The sequence below is a fragment of the Panthera tigris genome, chromosome A1 (assembly GCF_018350195.1).
Source record: "Panthera tigris isolate Pti1 chromosome A1, P.tigris_Pti1_mat1.1, whole genome shotgun sequence".
NCBI lineage: Eukaryota > Metazoa > Chordata > Mammalia > Carnivora > Felidae > Panthera > Panthera tigris.
Window position 1 is genome coordinate 144,797,296 of NC_056660.1, and position 23,314 is coordinate 144,820,609.

At 36.1% G+C, this 23,314-nt stretch overlaps 1 protein-coding gene and 1 pseudogene across 13 annotated transcripts in view; both read left to right on the forward strand.

Annotated features, from left to right (window-relative positions):
• ATG10 (autophagy related 10) overlaps positions 1–23,314 on the forward strand; it is a 259,908-nt gene that overhangs the window by 81,243 nt on the left and 155,351 nt on the right. The gene's annotated exons all lie outside the window — the stretch shown is intronic.
• Positions 17,123–18,948, forward strand: LOC102971872 (annotated as a pseudogene).

Genomic DNA, 23,314 nt, shown 5'->3' on the forward strand with positions numbered 1-23,314 from the left:
CCAAAATAAATCATGGACTTAAAACTACAATATAAAACTGTAAAGCTTTTAGGAAGAAAATAGAGATTTTTGGGGGGATCTAGGACCAGGCAAAAAATTCTTTGACTTGAGACCAAAAGCATTCTCCATAAAAAGAAAAATTGGTAACTTGGACTTTCTCAAACTTAAAAGCTCTTGCTGTGCAGATGACCCAGTTAAGAGAATAAAAAGAGGGGCGCCTGGGTGGCTCAGTCGGTTAAGCATCTGAGTTCGGCTCAGGCCATAATCTCATGGTTCATGGATTCGAGCCCCGCATTGGGCTCTGTGCTGACAGCTCAGAGCCTGGACTTGCTTCGGATTCTGCCTCTCTCTCTTGCTCTCTCTCTCTGTGCCCCTCCTGTGCTTGCACTCTGTCTCTGTCTCTCAAAAATGAATAATGTTAAAAAAATTTTTTTTAAAAGAGAATGAAAAGAAAAGTCACAGAGTCTGGGAAATTATTTACAAACCACATATCCAGCAAAGGACCTTTATTGAGAATATATAAAGAGTTCTCAAAACTTAAACAGTCCAATAGAAAATAGGCAAAAGACATGAAGGGACATTGGAGAGGATATAACGATGCAAATTAAAACCATGATGAGATATCAGTACACACCTATCAAAATGGCTAAAACAAAATTTTAAATAGACAGAAAAACAGTTTCAACGTCAAAGCTGACAAGAATACAGAGAAAGAGAATCACTGATACAACTGCTGGTTGAAATGTAAAATGATATGTGGTTTCTTAAAAAACTAAGCATTCAACTGTCATTTAATGCAGCAGTTACCTCCTAGGCATTTATCCTAGAGAAATGAAAACATATGTTCATCCAAAAACCTGCACACACATTTTTATAGCAGTTTTATTGGTAATAATGGAAAACTGGAAACAACCCTTTGATGGGTATATAGTTAGAAAACAACAACAACAACAACCGTGGCACAGCCATACTATGGAACACTATACAGCCATAAAAAGGAACAAAGTACTGATATGCACGACATAGATGAATCACCAGAGAAATATGCCAAGTAGATAAAACCAGTCCCCCAAGGTTATGTAATGTATGATTCCATTTATATACCATTCTTAAAATGATAAAATTATAGATTGGAATACAGATTGCCAGTTAAGGCAAGAGAGAAGGCAAGGAGAGAAGTGTGGCTATGGAAGTACAACACAAGGGATCTTTGTGATGATGGAAATGCTCTGTATCCTCCCTGTATCAGTGTTCATATCCTTGTTTTAATTTTGCATTATTTTTGCAAGATGTAACAGTTGATGGCAATTGAGTAAAGGATAGACTTTTTGTATTATTTTTTTATAATCCATGTATATCTGATGTGTTTTTATAATCATTTTAAGATTAAAAGTTTAGTTAAAAAATGATTTTAGTTTCAAAGTTAATAAAAAGGAGAATGAAGGTGCTTTTTAATATAACTGGGAAAATCCCATTCCTTTAATGTGGGTGGTTTCCAGAACTTATTTGAAAAATCCAATGAAAATAAATTAACACAAATATGATGATGTTTAATAGGCACTTTAACATCTTAGAATTTTTTTATATTGTAGTAAGAGAAAACTTGTTGACTGAAACGGATCTCTAATTGATGTGATTTCAGGCAACATGACCAGGTCAAGTGGAGCAATCTTAGTAATGTAGGACATTTTTTGGGGAGGGAGTAATATATAGGCAGGTGTTCTTTCTAGGGACCTCATTTAGAAATCAGCTTTTCTGCTATGACTGCCTTTTTTTTTAATTAACTTGTTTTATTTTTTATTTTTTTAAATTTATATCCAAATTAGTTAACATATCGTGCAAGAATGATTTTAGGAGTAGACTCCTTAGTGCCCCTTACCCATTTAGCCCATCCCGCCTCCCACAACCCCTCCTGTAACCCTCAGTTTGTTCTCCATATTTATGAGTCTCTTCTGTTTTGTCCCCCTCCCTGTTTTTATATTATTTTTGTTTCCCTTCCCTTATGTTCATCTGTTTTGTCTCTTAAAGTCCTCAAATGAGTAGAGTCATGATTTTTGTCTTTCTCTGACTGACTAATTTCACTTAGCATAATACCCTCCAGTTCCATCCACGTAGTTGCAAATGCCAAGATTTCATTCTTTTTGATTGCCGAGTAATACTCCATTGTATATAGATACCACATCTTCTTTATCCATTCATCCATTGATGGACATTTGGGCTCTTTCCATACTTTGGCTATTGCTGATAGTGCTGCTATAAACATGGGGGTGCATGTGTCCCTTTGAAACAGCACACCCGTATCCCTTGGATAAATGCCTAGTAGTGCAATTGCTGGGTCATAGGGTAGTTCTAGTTTTTAGGTTTTTGAGGAACCTCCATACTGTTTTCGCAGACTGCCTTTTTAAGGCTTAAAGAAAAAAAGCTTATTTATCCATTTTGAGAGAGAGAGAGAGAGAGAGAGAGAGAGACAGAGAGAGAGAGAGAGAGAGAACAAGCAGTGGAGAGGCAGAGAGAGAGGGAGAGAGAATTCCAAGCAGGCTCCTTGCTCTCAGTGCTGAGCCCAGCATGGGGCTCGATTCTTTGAACCATGAGATTATGACCTGAGCTGAAACCAAGGGTCAGACACTGAACCGACTGAGCCACCCAGGGGCTCCATGCCTTTTTAAGCTTTTTTTTTTCCTTCCTTCAATTCTCTGCCTTCCATGACATTCAAGGAAGAATTTGACAGTGGAGTAGCACTAGAAGGATGCAACTCAGGAGTGATCATTTGAATGTATACTTTTTCACTTGAAGTTAGGAATTGGATTTCTCCTTTAATATTATTAGCATGCTTTATTGGTAGGGAGATAGGATTTAATCTTGCTATTACAATAATTTCCATAAAATGTCTTCTTACAGATTTCACACCTTAGTGTGAACTAAGAAATTCCCAGGATACCTGCATGTTGACAAACTTCTACCTAAAATTTAACAAGATCTATTTTTCCCATATTTTTGTAATGTGGACAAAATTGACTTGAATTATATCTCTTATTTATAGATTGCAGTGAAGGCTTTTCAAGAAGTGTTTTCAGTTGTATTAATACTGACTTAAGGTCATTTGGTTAATACATAGTCAGGGAGCTGTAGAAACCACATTATAAGGCCAGGGTTAATTAGTACCAGTGAAATCATATTATAGAGAATGTAATACTAAAAAGCTTTCTGAATAATAAGACTATTTCCATAACAAAATGTTTGAAACACATGTGTCTGATTTTCTTCTTGGAATGTAAAAATAATTGTATTTATAATAGATGCATCTACATACTTAAAATGGAAATATGGAATTTTTATAGAAATGCTACAAATTTGGTTAAATAGCTTTTATATTTGAATATCAGTTTGAACATTTTTATTTTGGGTTGTCCCATTAAGTTATCTTCTAAATTTAGTATATGGTAAAAGTAATTATCAAACCAATGGAGGGAAAGAATGGTTATGTATTAAATGTTATTAGAATAGCCAGATAACTACTTGGAAAAACGAGATTGTGTTCCATCTTCATATCATATGCCAAAACATCATATGCTAAATGTACAAATTCAAATATAAAAGTGCTAAAGGGAAACTATAGGTTTATATTTTTATAATATGAAGTGGCAGGGGCTTTCTAAACATGACACTGATAACAAAAAAAAATATGTTACTGATCTCTATTGGTATGTAACAAACCATGCTGAAACTTAGTGACTGAAAACAATGGTGTGATTGTATCTCTCTTAAGATCTGTAGATTGGTTAGGTTGTTCCTCCAGGGTCTCACCTGGACTCATTTATGAGGCTGCTTTTATCTGGTGGATTGGCTGGAGCTGAAGGGTCTAAGAGGCTGCAATATCTCCCTCTTTGTTGTGTCTTATTCAGTTGTCTGGCCCAAGCTTCTTTACATGGTGGCTGGGTCCTGAGGAAGTAAATCAGAAGGTACGGGGCAGAACCCATCCTAGGTGGCCTAGGATGCCTAAGCTTCAGAAGTCACACTTCTGCCACATTGTATTGGTCACAAGTTGCAAGGTCAACCAGATATAAGGGGGTAAGTAAATAGATTCCATTTCCTGAGTAGCAGTATCTCATTACAAAATAACATGGCCATAATGAGGCATAATTTTTTGGCATCCATTACTATAATGATCTCCCCCAGTGTATCTCTTGCTATCTAGACACTGCCTGAAAACAGGAACCAAGTAGATTTGGGTAAAATTTTAGATATATCCCTTACCCTCTGAACATTTACTGCTTACTTTCTACAATTTAAGGTCTAAATAGGTTTGGATTATTTGGTAGCCTTATTCTTTGAACTTGCCAACCATATCTGTACTACCCTTATTCATAATTGAAATAACTTTTTCAGTGACTTTAAGCAGTTTGATTATGATGTGCCTTGGTATAGTTTTCTTCATGTTTCTTGTGATTGGGATTCATTGGGCTTCTTATACATGTGGGTTTATAGCTTTATAAGTATTTACTTATCTCCCCCGACCCCATTCTTTTCCTTTGGGGACTTCATTTACACACATATTGGATTACTTGAAGTTGCCCCAGCTCATTGGTGCACTGTTCATTTCTTTATTTGGTCTTTTTTTTCTGTTTTATTTTGGGTAGTTTCATTGCTTTGTCTTCATGTTTACCGATCTTTTCTTCTGCACTGATCTTTCTCAGATGTGTTTTTCATCTCGAGAAATTTGGTTTGGGTCTTCCTGCTCCCTTCCCTCATCCCCAGTTTTATTGAGATATAATTGACATATATCAGTGTATAAGTTTAAAGTGTATAGCATGATGGTTTGGTTTACATATATTGTGAAATGATTACCATGATAGGTTCAGCTAGCATCCATCTTCTCATATAGATAAAATAAAAAGAAAAGAAAGAAAAAACAAAAAAGAAATTGTTCTTCTGATGTGAACTCTTAGAATTTACTTTCTTAACAGCTTTCTTGTATATCATATAGCAGTGTTAGTTCTGGTAAGCATGTTGTACATTACACCCACAGTACTTATTTACCTTATAAGTAGAGTTTTACCTCTTGGCCACCTTCCTCTAATTCCTCCTTCTCCCACCCTCCACCTCTGGTAATCACAAGTCTGATCTTTTTCTATGAGTTTTAAAAAATGACACATTTAAATGAGATCATATAGTATTTGTCTTGGGCTTATTTCACTTAATATAATGCCATCAAAGTCTGTTTGTGTTGTTGCAAGTGGTAGGATTTCCTCATTTTGTTTTAACATTTATTTATTTTTAAGAGAGAGAGACAGAGTGTGAGCAGGGCAGGGGCAGAGAGAGAGGGAGACACAGAATCCGAAGCAGGCTCCAGGCTCTGAGTTGTCAGCACAGAGCCCGACGCAGGGCTCGAACCCACACTTTGTGAGATCATAAGCTGAGCCGAAGTCGGACGCTTAACTGACTGAGCCACCCAGGCACCCCAGGATTTAATTTTTAATGGCTAAATAATATTCCATTATATATACTACAACTTTTATTCATTGATCCACTGATGGACACTTAAGTTGTTTCCATGTCTTGGCTATTGTAAATAATGCTGCTGTGAACATGCGGGTGCAGAAAGTTTTTGTTTCAATGTTTTTGTTTCCTGTAGACATATTCCCAGAATTGGAATTGCTGGGTCATATGATAGTTATATTTTTAATTTTTTGAGTATCCTCTATGTTTTTTTCCACAGTACCAATTTACAGCTCCACCAACAGTGCACAAGAGTTCTCTTTCCTTACATCAATACCAGCATTTGTTATCATTTGTATTTTTGATGATGGCTATTCTAACAGGTGTGAGGTGATATGTCATTATGGTTTTAATTTGCATTGCCCTAATGAATATATTCTGAGCATCTTTTCTTGTATCATCTCATGTTTTGTGTATCTTCTTTGGAAAAATGTCTCTTTAGGTCTTTTGCCGATTTTTAAATTGGGTTGTTATTATTATTAATATTTTGCTGTTGAATTGTATCACTTCTTTATATATTTTGGATATTAACCCCTTACTGGATATATGGTTTGCAAATACTGTTTTCCTATTCTGTAGGTTGTCTTTCCACTTTGTTGTTGGTTTCTTGTGTTGTGCAGAAGCTTTTTAGTTTGATGGAGTCCTATCTGTTGTTTCTTTTTTTTTTTTTTTTTAATTTTGTTGCCTGTGCTTAGATGTCATATCCAAAAAATAATTACCAAAACCCATGTCAAGGAGCTTTATTCCTATGCTTTCTTCTATGAGTTTCATGTTCCAAAGGTCTTTTTTTGAAAATATACTAAACATGTTTAATGTTTCCTCTGGTTTAGGGGATGACAATTGATATCCATACACTAAATCTGGCCCACAAGATTTGTTTTGTAAATAAAGTTTTATTGAAGCACAGCCATGTCCATTCATTAACATATTGTTTGTGGCTGCTTTTTGCATTACAGTGGCTGAGTTGAGTAGTTGTTACAGAGACTGTATGGCCTGCAAAACCTAAATTATGTACTATCCTGCCCTTTACAAAGAAAAAAAAAATCTGACCCCTGGGCTTCTTGAACATAATGGTGGAATACATATAATAACTGTTTTGCTATGTTTACTAATTCTATCAGTGATATCATTTCTGGGTTACTTTCAATTGATTTTTTTTTTTTTTTTTTTTTTTGCTTCATTTGACTTGTAGTTTTCTGCTTTTTTACATGCTTTTTTTTTTTTTTTTTTTTTAATTAGATGGCAGACTTGGTGGATTTTACTTAGTATGTGCTGGGTATTTTTGTTTTCTTTCTTTTTTTTTACATTTATTTATTTGATAGAGACAGAGACAACACAAGCTGAGAAGGGGCAGAGAGAGAGGGTGAGAGAATCCCAAACAGGCTCCGCACTGCCAGCACAGAGCCTGACATGGGGCTCGAACTCACAAAACTGTGAGATTATGACTTGAACCGAAACCAAGAGTTGGAAACTTAACTGACTGAGCCACCCAGGCACCCCTATTTTTGTTTTATTCTAAATATTTTTTAACCTTGTTCTGGGATACAGTTAGGTTATCTGGAAACAGTTTGATCCTTTTCAAATCTGAAAGTTAAGCTTTGTTAGATGGGACCAGAGCAGCCTTTTGTGTGGGGTTGATTTTGCTCATTAATGAGATAAATCTCTTCAGAGGACTTTATCCAGTGCCCCATGAATTATGGCTAGGAGGACCCCAAATTACTCTCAGCCCTATGCAGGTATCAGTTTTCTCTAATTCTTTTGGATGGCTCTTTTCTTGACCTGAGTTTTTTCCTCAAACATATGAGCTAATCCATACTCAGCTGAAGATGTGAGGGATTTCTTTTTTCTGTACTGCTCTCTCCTCTCTGATTGTTTGCCCTGAAAGCTCTTAACAGTCATGGCCTCCCTGGCTTCTCAGTTCCATCTCCTACAGTCAGGAAGCCTGGTTGGCTCGGCCTGAGTTATGCCTCCCTGCACTGTGGCCTGAAAACTCTCTCTAGGCAATAAGCTGGAGCAATCTTAGGACTTACTTTCTTGTTTTTCCACATCTCAGGGATCCCATGTCTTTGCTGCCTGATGTCCAATGTCTTGAAAAATCATTCTTTCATATATTTTGTTAAGTGTTTTAGTTGTTTCAGGTGGCAAGATAAATCTCTTCTCTGTTACTTCCTCTTGCCTAGTGATATTTGTGTTTCACTACATTAAAAGTAAATAACAATGCTATAGAACATGCTGTAAACAAAGTTGAAAGACAAATGACAAACTGGGAAAAGCATTTGCAATTATCGTACCCTGCTAAGGATTAATAGCTCTAATATATAAGCAGGCCTTGTCAATAAATAAGAAAAAGATGAACAATCCCAATAGAAAAATGAAAAAGATATTTTTATTTGTTTATTTGCTTTTATTAGTGGGCAGTTGGCAAAAGAACAAATTAAAATAACCAGTAAATATGTGAAAAGATTTTCTGTTCTAATAATATCAAAGAGATACTAACAGAAATGACACAGAAATGCCACTTTCATCTATCATATTGCCAAGGAAGAAAACAAATGGTGATATGCATTGGTGACAAAACAGGTACAGCCTTTCTGGAATGCAATCTGGTAATATGTATGAAAATTAAAATAGTTACTTTTCTTAGCAATTCTAATTCTCGAAATTTGTCCTAATGAATAATCCCATAAATTTATAAGCAAAAAATTTTATTGTAGAATTACTGATAAAAACTGGAAATAACTTGAGTATTAGTTATTAGTCAAGTGATTAATATTTATATATGCAATTATTTATTTTAAATCCTACAGTAATTATTTTTATAATTTTTTACAGTTATTTTCCTCAGTTGCTAAATATAGGTATGCATATACATTCAGATTATGACTAGTCTATTGAAAACAATGAGGTAGATAGATATTTATTAACACAAAAAAATGTCTTCAACATATTAAGTGAGGAAGACAAGTTATAAACTATTATGTATAGATGATACCATGGGAAATATACATACATACAAATACACACATATACATACACATACAGTAGTTCTCTGGAAGATAGAATTACAGGTGATTTTTCTTTTTAAAACATTTTTTTAATGTTTATTCATTTTTGAGAGACAGAGAGAGACAGAGTGTGACTGGGGGAGGAGCAGAGAGCAAGGGGGGCAGAAATTGAAGTAGGCTGCAGGCTCCAGACTTTAAGCTGTCAGCACAGAGTCCTATGCGGGTCTTGAACCCACAAACTGTGAGGTCATGACCTGTGCCAAAGTCAGATGTGAATGAGCCACCCAGGTGCCCCTGATTTTTATTTTCTAGTTTCTCTTCTCATATTTAAAAAATTTTAAAAATAATGAGCATGTATAACTTCTACAGTCAGAGACAGACAAATAAACCAGAAAGGAAACCCTCACAGAGAAGCCTTATAAAGTTCTGAGACACTAGGTTTTATAAAATGAAAATGAGGGCTCCTGAGAGGCTCAGTTGGTTAAGCATCCAACTCTTGATTTCAGCTCAGGTCATGATCTCATGGTTTATGAAATCAAGCTCTGCATCAGGCTCCATGATGACAGTGTAGAGCTTGCTTGGGATTCTTTCTCTCCCTCTCTCTGTCTTTGCCCCTTCCTTGCTTGCGTGCTCTCTCTCTGTCTCTCTCTCTCAAAATAAATAAGTGAACTTAAAAAAAAATAAAATGTTTATTTATTTATTTTGAGAGGTGGAGAGGAGCAGAGAGAGGGAGAGAGAATCTCAAGCAGGCTTCAGGCTGTCACTGCAGAGCTTGATGTTGTTGGTGGACTGGCAGGGTGGGGATGGGGGGCTCAATCTCACAGATGGTGAGATCATGACCTGCGCTGGAATCCAGAATTGGCTCCTTAACTGACTGAGCCACTCAGGTGCCCAAACATCTTTGACTTTAATAATTTTTAAAGTCATTATTTTTAACATATCACCTAACAATATTTATGTCACAGGTAATAAACATCAACAAAGAGTAGTTTGATTTTTAAAATTATTTTTTAAAAGTAAAATAAGAGACTAAGAATAGTTTTTACCAGACATCAAATTTACTTGGACAATGGGATGAGTTTATTATTATTATTATGATAAAATTAGGAGATACTAATTATCTCTGTATGAGAGCCGTCTTTGATTTCATTTTAACTCCATTTTTGTCTATAATGTGATCTTTGATTAAAAGAATTGCAGGGGTGCCTGGGTTGGCTCAGTTGGTTGAGCGTCCGACTTCAGCTCAGGTGATGATCTTGCGGTTCGTGAGTTTGAGCCCCGCATCAGGCTGTGTGCTGACAGCTCAGAGCCGGAGCCTATTTCAGATTCTGTGTCTCCCTCTCTCTCTGACCTTCCCCTGTTCATGCTCTGTCTCTCTCTGTCTCAAAAATAAATAAAAACGTTAAGAAAAAATAAAAAAGAAAAAATAAAGAATTGCAGATTATTTTGTTTTATTTTAACCAGGAGTGGTATATATACTTGCAGCCAGTATTTTCTTTATCCCCCAGCACATCACAGCCCACCGTGGCTCCTGCTTGGCTCCTCTTGGCTGGGGAGGGATGGCATTAGACAGGAAGTGCCAAGGTTTATATCACTGCTGAAGAAGTTGGGCCAGTGTTTTGGTGCCTTTCCCCATGAGAGTCTCTCAGCTTTCTCTCAGTTTCTAAACCACTTCTTTACTCCTAGATATAACCTGTCTTCTAAAGAAAAAATCTTGTGTTTCTTACAATAAGGTGTATTACTTTAGCGGGAAAATTAACAGACATTAATGAACTTGAACTCTTACATTTCTTTATCTCTGTGCACCCTTATGACAGACCAACTCTTGAAACTTTGCAGAGACAAGCATTCTGTCAGCTTCTTTCCTTTGCCTTACATGTAGTTGGCTTGCCACTAATATTGTACAATAGGAACCGGGGTTTATTATCAAAGATATTACTGACCTTTCAAATGAAAACACTGGCACATTAGCGTTCACATGGATATCATTTCTATAGTCCAATAAAGACTCCTAAAGCTTCACTTCTACAGTCTGTCTGGGTTTGGAATATTTTTATGCTCTGCTGTGAGAAAAGCAGGTGCACTTGCACATTTATTTCTAAGATTTGTCTATTTTGTCATATGATTTGGGTTTAAATTTCTGCAGATGTCAATCTCAGCCATTTTTGCTATTAGTAGAGGAGCTTAAAAGGTAGCTCTTATAAGTCTAACTTCATATTTATTTTAGAACAGCTTAAACCTTGTAGCCTATTTTCTCTCTGGTATGTTTTTTGTGGAATAACTTAAATCCAAAATTAGCTCAAAATGGAACCCTTCCCCTGTTGGAATATTGCTGTTTTAATACCTCACAGTCTTTTCCAGTTCGTGGTATCGACACTGCTTTGCAATTTGTTTTGCTGCCCTCTAGCCCTTTGGCTCTCCTTTCCATTATTGTATTTCCTTGGTGGGTGCCTGTGCCAGGTTCTGAGGCATCGAAGGGAGGGGTCTATAGGTTGTGGGCTCACTAGGCCAACTTTATTACTGAAGTCTTGAGAGCTCATAATGAGACTCATCTATCTAAAATATGACAAAGTTTGTTAGCTGATGTTAGCATCCTAGTGAGAATTGTGAGCTGGCCTGGTAATTTAGCATTTCATTCTAAAGTGAAGGTTTCTATGAACACATTACATAGACTAATGGACTTCCTTAGCAAAAGAAATAACCAATTAGTAATTCCATATCCTTTTATAACTGTGCTCTGCCACACCCCACTACCCCAATTTTTGTTGTAAAATAATCAGATCAAATAATATCTTCTGTCTTCTAACTACTGTCTTTAATATTCATACTATTTTATATATGTATATAAAATATACAAAATGTATATATATATATATATATGCCTTCAACTATACTTAGAAAATACATACAAAGAGACCTATGAATTACATACAAAGAAATCTTATGCGTTACCTCAAGATTAAGGTAAATTCTCTCCATTTGCTTGGTAGTTGTGTACAGTTTTTGAAGCAATAATATATTTTATTTTTGCATATAGCAAAATTAGATCCCCTGCAAAATTACAGCCAGTTATATTTAAAATATCTTAAAGTTGTTATAAATTTGTAAAACAGAATTTCCAGTCAACATTGTTTTTTTTTTTTTTTTTAATTATTTTTTTTCAACGTTTTTAATTTATTTTTGGGACAGAGAGAGACAGAGCATGAACGGGGGAGGGGCAGAGAGAGAGGGAGACACAGAATCGGAAACAGGCTCCAGGCTCCGAGCCATCAGCCCAGAGCCTGACGCGGGGCTCGAACTCATGGACCGCGAGATCGTGACCTGGCTGAAGTCGGACGCTTAACCGACTGCGCCACCCAGGCGCCCCAACATTGTTTTTTTTTTGAAGAAGGAATTTTCTTTTCTTTCTTGAGGAAAAAATATCATGTAAATAGAAAACATTTTTATTGTTGTTATGGGTGCTAATGACCTTTATCCCTCCAAATATTAGTATTAAAATTTAAAAACACCTTTTGCCAAACCCATACATTCCTCAAAAAAGATCAAAGGTCACAGAGCTGTGATGATTCAGTAGTAAAATATTAAAGTATTTAGAAAGTCTTTTTTACAGTTGCTTAAATTAGGTGAAAAGATTTATCGAAAGATCTAGGACCATCTCCAATTACAACAAAATATTTGCCCAAAGAAGTCTCAAGAGAACTTACAACAGATTCATTCTGCAAGAATTTTAACCTCCGCAACAAGGTAGCCATCTTTAAAACCTAAACCCAAACTAGAAACTTGAATCATTTTCTTCATTTAATTTAAAAATACATTTCAAATAATTTCCCATGATAGTGGCTCCATTTTAATAGTTGAAGATGCCAGACTTATATGGTGTAAAATAATAGGCATATTTCTACCCTAGTAGATTTATTTTTCCTTAACTATCATTCATGTTGCTCACAAAACCAAACAAACCAATCTTGTAAAATTGGGATGGTGTTTATTATACCCTGTTCACAGTAGTGTGGGCCTAGGAGAAAATTGGTGTATGGATCTGGAGAACTAGAAGGAAGAGAATTGACATTTTAACACTGGTTTAACAAAACAAAACAAAAACCCATAAGGTTACCATATGGAAATGAATCAATTGTTCCTCTAAAGAAATCTTGTTTCCCACTGTGACATTCAGTGTAGATTCTGCAGTAGTTTTATTGTCTCATTCAAGATGTTCAGGAAAGTTGTCTTTCAGCCCAGGCTCTCAGAAGCTAAGTCCAGGTATGATGAAGGAGCGTGAGGCAGGCTGAGGGGCAAAATACAGGCTGGCACAGCCACTGCCACCAGCACCCCCTCAGGTGGAATATGTGTGATATTCCTCAAACACTCCTGGCTACCCAAGAATAAAGGAAAGGGGTTTAAGTGCTTGCCATGGTAATGTAGAAACAAAGACAAATGAAAAATTAAATTCCCTTACTGCCTACAGCCCACTGATAAGTCCTTGAAACCCAGCAGAGTGACCTCCCTCTAGGAGATCAGCTGCCTCAATGATGACAGTTTGCTAGGGGCAAAAGAGAACCTTAGCTCAACATTATCCCAACCTTGAGGATCCTGTAAGTCTACTTCCTTTATCTCAGCTGCCCCAGGATATATGCTAGCAATCATACTCTAAGCTTATGCCCCCCCTCCCCCATATACATCTAAAGGGTTTCACGACTGAGGTTTTATCAAATGGTAAAAAATGGTGTTTCCCTAGCAACAGTTAGCCCCTCAAGGTCCTGGAAACCTTGCTTCCAAAATTCCTTAGAGACTTAACTCTATCCCTGACCCCCTCCCAACCTGAGGTTTGTAATGAGTTACCCATCATGACCCCACTGCAGCTCTTCCTGCCCACAGGTCCTGTCCCCCTGCTTTAATAAAATCACTTTTTTGCACCAAAGACATCTTCAAGAATTCTTTCTTGGCCATCAGCTCTTTACCCCATGAACCCCATCACTCCAGAACTTCATCAGGTAAAGGCATTAAATACTTTTAGTTTAGGTTAATTAATTAGTTTTGAGACAGAAGAATGAAACATTTAGTCTCTCCTTAGGTTTAGTATTTTAATATCTAAAGAAATAGAATATATGGTAATAGTGAACTTAATTTATTTTTATTGAGCTCAGCCTTTTCTTTTTAATTATTTGTTAATGTTAGTTTTAACATTGTGCAGATCAAGAGATCATTGTTTCTAGACTTCCATACTTGATTACCTAAAGACAAAGCTGTTAGCTAATGGGATCAATGAAAAGTTTTCAGGTCCTTTAAGAATTGAATAAGATTTATTGAAACAGTCCTAGTCAGCTGCAAGAACAATATGAGTTAACAAGAACTGAATAGATAGTTCTCTTTTAAATGGTCCCCAATAAGCCACCCTGACCAAATTGCATGGAACTTTGTTCAGCCTACCCACAACACATAGACTTGTTGACAGCATTGAAATAAAACAGAAAAATGAATCTATAAGAGCAATAAAGCAGCATTACATTTTGAATTTAATTTAATTTAAATTTAAGTAGGGACTTAAAACTGACCTGAACCATGACCAAAAACTAGACAAAACAATACTAATTTGTAGATCTTCTTTCCCTCACCAAAAGGAAAATAAAAAGCTATCTGAGTAGTGGTTCAAACTGCAACCTACCTAGATTTATATTTTCTTAGATTACTCATTGGAAAAACACCATAAAAACAAGAAAAATCTAAATGATTTGTCAGCCAACCTCAATATGTTATTTAATTGGAAAAAAAAGTATAACTTCCCAGAGAAAAGAGTGGATGCAGTTTGTCCTCTATTTCATGGTAGTGTAATAAATTTAAAAAGTATTTTAATTGCTACCAATATTTAATAATTACTTTAAAAACAGTAAGTGCTTACATATATTGAGTAATTTCAGTTAAGATGAAATGTATTTAAGGGATAGTGGTGTAATTATTAATTGATAAAGTATTATAATTCACTATGTATGTTTCTCTTTTAATCAGAAATAATAAGTGTATATTTAAATATCATTTATGTATATTCTTTTTCTATAAGTGGAATGACATTTATAGATATAGGAACCTTTAATTTACAATGACTGAGACTACATCAAATTAATGATTAGTGACAGTAGAGTAAATATGTAATGTTTTACATTGTGTGTGTTGGAACATACCTCTTATTCAGAAAATAGTGGTGTATCTCTTTTAAAGTCAATAACGGTAATCATAAACAAGATAATTCCATCAGCACAAGTCAGTCTTACTCTGCATATATTAATTTAGCACAGTATTGCACTTAATAAATTATCATTAATCATAAATACATTTTCACATGTGCATATTTAAGTTTTTTAATGTTTGCTTCTTGGTTTTTCTGTAGGGCTAAGGTATAAGACACTCATTTCAAATCTAAGAAGCCGCATAATCAGTCTTTTGAAGCCCACTGCAATCAATATCTATGCAAATGGGGTAGTTATGGAATTTACACTGCTTTGTCAATCAATCACTAGTCAAGTCCCCCCCTACACTCAATATACTCATAGATTTTTTTCTTTTTTAAGGAGAAAACTTTTTTTCTTTTTAAAGAAAGAGACTTCCTTTTATTTGTTATATAAACAAGTGCTACAGCTTTTCCTGCCTCTACCTCTTCATACTTACCTGCCAGCACAGTGAGTCAGCCCATGCTGCCAGTCTCTTTCTATGTGGTGGTGGTCAGGCTCCAGGCTTCCTGAGCGCCACCTGTGGCCTCCTATGGCCCTGTCTTTGAGTCTGAGTTCTTGAAAGAAGGAATGGACCTTTGGGACTCAGCTGGTTGGACCAGCCTCCCTAGAGTATTGATCATTTGCTGCTTGTCCACTGGCAGAGAAGTCTTCAGTGGATCACTGCAGGGCTCTTTCTTTCACCTTGATTATGTCAAGTTCTTCCCAAGGACTTGGTGGGGACATAGAAACCTTGCTAACTAAATAAGCAGAAGATGGAAACTGAGAAGGATAGTTAATTGGGTGGAATTTCAAAATTGGGGTTCAAGGTTTATTTGCATTGCATGGAGTAATGGACTGTAAGAAGAAATGTAATAAGGAGAAATCTGAAGTTTTACACTTAGATTAAAGAGAAAAAACAAATTACTAAACATATACAAAGTAGGGAAAGTCTGGTTAATAGTACTTGCAGTGAAAAACAAAACAAAGTAAAAACTAGATCTTTTTTTGGCTACCTATAACCACGGTATGAATCTTTAGTCTTGAGGACTGCTGAAGAAGCTAATGCATCTTATGTCTTATAAAGACAACAAAGGAAGTTAATAATCCATCTGTTTTCTGTTGGTCAGCTCACATCTGGTGGATGCATTGAGTTCTGTTCTGAAACTTTTAAGAATAAGTCTGAAAAACTTGAACCTTTATAGAAGAGGGTAACTTAGATGATGAGGAAGCTGAAAGTGTTAAAAGTTTAAAGTAGGGAGAATGTAGGTAGAATGTGATGTTACTCTTCAAATACTGAAAACATATCTGCAGACTCAGTATGTGAGTAGGAATTAAGTTCCTAACTAAGTTCTGGGTTATGAGTATACACACACAGGGTTATTCCCTTGTGTAAGTGAAGTCTGGGGATGGATAGTCCAGGGCTAGAGCAACCCTTCCACAAAGTCATTGAGGACTATGACTCTGATATCTTCACTGAATGATTATTTCCATCTTCAGGATCACCTCATGGTAAACCACGGGAACTCCTGCAGTCACATCCCTATTCCAGACAGCAAGAAGATGATGAGTATGGTGTGGGGGAAAGCCACACCTTCTTTCTTTTAAGAAACCCTCTCAGAATTTGCACTGACATTTTTTTGGCAACTTAGTCTTATGGCCACACCTGGCTGCCATGGAGGCAGAATAAAAGCAGTAGGTAGCAGTAGGAGGCTTAAAAAGGACAAATTTTACTAAATATAGAGAAGAATTTCCTAATAGTTTTGTGTGCCCCAAATTGAATGGGCTTTTTTAGAGATACCAATGTAACTGTTGTTGAACATTCAAAAACAAACTAGAAAATTGCCTATCAGGGATGTTTTAGGGAGACACATGATAGGTACAGTTCCTTCTGATACGATGTGCCAGGATTATTTCAATATATGTGTGCACAGGCCATACTGACTTTTAGTTTAACTTTTCTTATGAGAGATTTTGATAAAATTAGATTTTTACTTACTACATCTCAATAATGACAAATATTCCTTAAAGTAAATACTACACAAGTCTTGTTTTCATGTTTTTCAGAAGCCAGCATTTTCTTTTAATGGAAAGCACTAGTGAAATAGTATTCTGTGGACACATAATGACCCCACACACTTAGCAATCTTTCTGATGCTTGAGGTTTTATGCCTTATGAATTTTCTTACTGATTTGTTTGCTATAGGAAGTATTGATCAATTGATTAAAGCAGACTTCATTCAATATAGCTATAGGACAGATACATTTGTATCACAAGATACAAGATATAAGATTTGTAACACATGAAATGTATAGTATCTTTCATTTTGTGGTGGATTTTTATTTTCCTTTGGTATTTGAATTGTGTGAATTTCTTTAGAAAATATTAAGATATTAATGTGGTAGGTGTTTTGGATTTGTATTCACAATTGTATAATTAAGAGATCTAACATATTAAAGTTATGAGTTTTGTAATTTTAAACGATACTACCCTGTCTGCACCATAAGTCTGTGGGAGGTAGACTGAAAACACTCTACTAGTATGTCTAGGCTCATGCTCATTCTCGCTGACACAGATAATATTGAGAAGTTAGACACAATAGTTACTGGATGCCTACTCCATTAGAAACAGAAGGAGAAAATCTATTGCTTGCCAGATTAGAAAAATGTCATATAAAAAAGAAACTCTGGCTCTAGTATCCTCTTGTGTCCCCATATGTGTGTATCTAATCTCAGCTGGTCCACCTGAGAATCCCCCCTGCACCCCGAGTGCAAACATCCCCTGCACGCGGTCCCATTTCTGTTCCAACAAGATGAAAGAAGCTGTCATGAAGTAGAAGAAACTCACTGAACTGCAAGCACAAGTGCGCATTGGTGGGAAGGGAACTGCTCACGCAAAGAAGAAGGTGTCTCCTAGAACAGCTACAGCAGATGATAAAAAAAAAAATTCAGTTCTCCTTAAAGAAGTTGGGGGTAAACGATATCTCTGGTATTGAAGAAGTGAATATGTTCACAGACCAAGGAACAGGGGTCCGCTTTAAGAACCCTAAAGTTCAGGCATCCCTGGCAGCGAAAACTTTCACCATTACAGGTCACGCTGAGAAAAAGCAGCTGACAGAAATGCTACCCAGTTTCTTGAACCAACTTGGTGCAGACGGTCTGACTAGTTTAAGACTGGCTGAAGCTCTGCCCACACAGTGTGTGGATGGAAAGGTACCGCTTGCTACCGGAGAGGAGGGCGATGATGACGTTCCAGATCTTGTGGAAAACTTGGATGAAGCTTCCAAGAATGAAGCAAATGAATAGAGGCACTTTCTGAAGTGACTTGAAGAAGTTACGGGAAGCTGCTGTTTTATAGTTTGACTGCTTTTTAAAACTTTTGTTCATGGATCTGATAAAATCTAGATCTCTAATATTTTTAAGCCCAAGTCTCTTGGACACTGCAGCTCTTTTCAGTTTTTGCTTATACACAAATCATTCTTTGCAGTAAACTGAAGAAACCTGAGAATAAAGTTTGAAACAAGGTTAGTAAAGTTCTCTGCCTAGCAAAAAAAAGAAAGAAAGAAAGAAAGAAAGAAAGAAAGAAAGAAAGAAAGAAAGAAAGAAACGAAAAGAAAAAAAGAAAGAAACTTTGTTTCCAAGATTCCAAACAGGTTAATCAAATGTTATTAACAGTACTCTGGTAGACATTGTTAGATTGTGGTCTTTTAGAGACTTAAATGGATTTTCCAGAATATAAACACACTGCCCACACTTGGCCTATCTACACATATTTTCAAGGCATAGTTTTGATTATTTATATCTGTGTCTGTATCTGTACCTATTCATTTTAGTTATAGTGAATAATTTTGGAAAGCATTTTGCTTCAACCTAGTGTTCATATGGTTCAAGGCATAGGACAGGGTTGCGGGGAGCTCTTAGGGAGACGGTCCTCCACAGTGCCTAACTGATGCCCTTTCATGATATGTGTTAGATGGTGTACAGCTCAGCTCTGCTTCAGGGAAGCAACTATTGGATCCCAGCTGTTTGGTCCTCCTATTTCTTGGCTTCTAGGCCTTATCTCACGCTCAATTTGAAAACTTTTCATTTGAGGGATCCTAATTTGATCCTCAGATGAAATCCTTAACTCATATGATAGGCACTGTGTTGAACTGACTTGCGCCATGCCTTCTAAAGATCATGACTTGTTGGGGCGCCTGGGTGGCTCGGTCGGTTAAGCATCCGACTTCGGCTCAGGTCATGATCTCACGGTCTGTGAGTTCGAGCCCCGCGTCAGGCTCTGTGCTGACAGCTCAGAGCCTGGAGCCTGTTTCAGATTCTGTGTCTCCCTCTCTCTCTGCCCCTCCCCTGTTCATGCTCTGTCTCTCTCTGTCTCAAAAATAAATAAACGTTAAAATTTAAAAAAAAAAAAAGATCATGACTTGTGTCGCAGGGAGAAAGATTAAATTAAAATGGAGGGATTGATTACTTTTGCCACTTTCCTTGTTTCTTCCCAACTCCTCCCAAAGAAAAAAGGACGGAGCTTTTCCACCACTTGTTTTTTCTAAAAGCTTGCACAAATAACTAACTCATCAGGCCTCAAGTTCTTTATCTGCAGACAAGGATAATAATATCTGTTATGTAAGGATTATGGCAATTAAATTTAGTAAACATCTTCTGAGCTCTTTCTGTATCCTTGGTCTAGTAAATGTTAACATAATTTCTTTGTAAACCTTTTAGCACAGTATCTGGTACATGGAGATCAACAAGTATGATTCCCTTTGCATTCTAAAATGAGGTCCTAATATAACAGGGACCCCATTGAGTCCATAGTCCCAGCCCTTATCCCATGAACCTCTCAGTTTATCTATCACATGCTGTGTTTAGGGGATTGGGATTGAGTCTTACATAAATGTGCCTGCCCCTTTCTTTTTCTTTTTCTACCACATATCTGTGGCTTGTTAATAGGTCTATTCCTCAGCTTGTCTCTCTTGTCCTGCTTCCTCCTAAAAGATTCATCTTTCTTTTAGAAATCCATACTAAACTACAGTGCATGTATGTATGCCTGGGGTGGGCTTCAATGACTCCCCAGTTGCTTCTGCCTACAGGTTTTGGTTTGTTTTGTTTAAAGCTCAATGAGTGTTCATCACAAAGTGATCATACCTATGTATCCAATACCCAGATAAAGAAACAGAACACAGGACCCCCCCTCTTGACACTTTCAGTCACTGCTTGCTGTCTAATCATTACACTAATCTGACTTCTACACTAGACTCATTTTGCCTCTTTTGTTTGTTTGTTTGTTTGTTTGTTCTTCTAAGGATTTTATTTTTACATAGTCTCTACACCCAACATGGGACCTAAACTTACAACTCTGAGGTCATGAGTCTCATGCTCCACTTACTGAGACAGCCAGGTGCCCTTGTCTCTTTTTTCTTACCATTATATAAATATATCACATAGTGCATATTGTATCTGTCTTATTTTGTTCAACAACATGTTTTTAGATAATACTAAAATATTTTCTATTGGTTTTGGATCTAACTTTGTACATTTACAAAATATCAATATAAAAAATAAAAGTAACCTGTTTTGCTGTATAATATTCAGGAAACTGATTTAACGTTTGATTTTGCAGTCAAACTAAATAGTGATGTAAATTGACCAGTTATATACTAGTTTTGGCTGCCATATTGAGATTAGCTAAAGGCAATAGAATAGAGTTACAATTTAAAACTAGTAGTTTTTGGGATGCCTGGGTGGCTCAGTTGGTAGAGCATCCAACTCTTTGATCCCAGGGTTGTGAGTTCAAGCCCCACATTGGGCTTGGAGCCTACTTAAAAAAAAACAACTGATGTTTTTTTTCTTAAACACCATTATTTTCTTAAATTCACTTTTAAGCAAGAGTCTAAGGAAGTATACTTTTAGAGGCCTGCTGGTCTTAAATGGGAGATAGAACTTAAGTTTTATCACTGAAGTTCTATGTGAAATTATAGTGAATCATCATTAATAAAATCTTTTGTTATTATTTTCCATAGGAAAAACATTTAGGATATAAAGTTATATTTGTTTATGTGTATTTTTATTTCAAAATATGTAGTATTTATTGATGTAGGTGTTATGAAATAAATGTGACATAACATGAGTTGATTGTTATCAGTTTATACTGCGTCCATGGAGTCTAGAAGGGACTGAATTATTATGATGAACACCTTATAATATCAGTGTTTGATGTCACACACTTGCACATAATGACATCAACACAGCTGGAGCCTGATAAATGGCCTTCCTTGACATTTTCTCTGCAGAAAATGTCAGTAATTTCATTCAGGAATGAAATTTTCTCTACAGAAATGTTCACAAGTTGTTCAGTAGTTTACTGCACTGCTATTGGCTAATAGGGTAAATGGATTACCATAAGGAATGAAAGAAGCGTAACGTTTATTGGATATTACTGTTTCTAGTTTACAACAAACCACATCATGTTTCCTCTGTTCATTCAACATTGAATATATATTATGTTAAATGAAAATGAATCACATATTCTGAATATTTTTCTTCTACACTTCAGAATGCTTTTTAAGATATTGTCTAACTGCCAGCTAATTTACAGCTCTGAAACCTTGTTGTATCATTTCTGAATAGAGCATTCAATAATTTAAAGTGAAATAAATCACCGTATGATGAATTGCTGATAAATCTTTTGGGTTGTAAGGGTTTCTTTGCTATAGCCTTATATGTAATTGTACATTTTAGCAGGGATGCCCTCTGAACATTAGAGGACATATTCATGAGCTGAATTTCCAAAAACAAATCTAATGATTTGACAGCCCTGCTCAAAAGACAGCAGCTCAGCATTTTAGAACTTGCCATGCATTGGATGACAGAGTCACAGTGAGCCTGGGAATATCCTCTGTGCTCTGACCTTCTGCTTCTTCCTCTAGGCCTGGCTGCTGTTGTCCTGAGGCACTAACAGGATGGTACCCACTCACCAACCAGTCTCTTATCTCTGCAATCCCAGTGAGGGTGGGGGTAAATGTTGTGTATCCCAGTACAAGAATGCTGTCAGTAGTACACTGTCATGGCTAAAACCCTTGTTCTTGTTCACATGGAGATTTCTTAAGGAAAAATAATTTCCAAGCTCTGTAAAATAGCTTAAAAATACTATTTTGACATTCTCATAGCTGATTTCAACAAAATTCTTAGTGCCTAAATGTTATGAATGGAATAAATATTTTCATAAATTCATTGAAAGTAAGTATAAGCAGATCGAAATATATTGACTATTTTTTTCTATTGGGCTTCTTCTGACTAGACTTTTAATATTGCTGCTTTTAATATTAACTTCATTTCACTTTTATGGATAATCAAGAATGTGCATGAAACCTTAATTTCCAACACAGAAGGATAATTGCTCAGTGATCATTTACTTTCTTTAAAACATAACTGAATATAAACTAGGATAGAAACTAAGAAAAAGAGCTATTTTTAAACATGGATGGCATTGAAATGGTGTGTGACATCAAATGGCATATGAAAAATGCACTCACCTTTTTTTTTTTTTTTTCTGCCTTATACCTGTAACTTAAAGTGGACCTAGGATCTAGTTCATTTGTTTAGTCACAGAATCACAAGTAGTATGTTTCTGGTCACTAGTAGTCTAACCCTTACTTGAAAGGTTGGGAAATGGAGCCTACCATGTTAAGTGGCTTGCTTTGTAACAGAGGTAGCTCCAGCATTGATGCGACTCAATTACATAAATCCACTGCTGTGTCCCTCACCTATGGTTTACTATTATCCTTTGTTCAACAACAAGGGTGAGGTCTCATTTAACATGTTTTAGATTAAAGAGATTTTATAGTAACCTTAAGCACAGGAAACACGAATTTATTAGAAAAGACACTAGCCTTTAGCAGAGATGTCTCTGCTAGTTTCAGGTTAATCTTTCTGGGACACCAGTTCTAAACCATTTTTTAAAACAGTTGACCGCCATAAGCTGTATCACAGCTCTTATGCCACGTATATGCCAAAACAACTGAACTGTGGTATGTGAATAAACATGCCTTGACCCCAAACTGATTTTCTTACCACTCTTTCTATGAGCAAGCAGAAGACCATTTAAATTAGAAAAGTGGAGGAAAATAGAGAAGTAACAAAGGGCAATTTGAGCAGTATGTGCACTACAGTATCCGTGGGACCCTTCTCCAACTTCATGTGATAGCGTGCAGTATAGAAAAGGTTCTTTCAGCAAGTGTTTAGAAAAGTATGTTCCAAAAGATCTGCATAACATTAGTGTAACCAAGTGTTCCTCTATGTGGCTTCCTGTTTTGGAATTAAATGCCTTCAGGGTACTCAGAATAACTCTGTTTAGAAACACAGGGAGAATTTAACCTTTTATGCTCCTCATCGGTTCTTAAAAACTATATATTAATTACTTTGTTTCTCAATAGTTTCAGCTAAATTTGGAAATTGTTTATACATAAAGTAGGTTGTTTAGTTAAAAAACAAAGGTATGAACAGGAATTCTGGCAGTAATTATTACCACTCAAATCGTAAAATCGGTTTGGTCTCTTTTTAAACAATTTTCTTAGACCAACTTTTTGGCAGATAGGGTTATTTCCAAATGAACTCAAT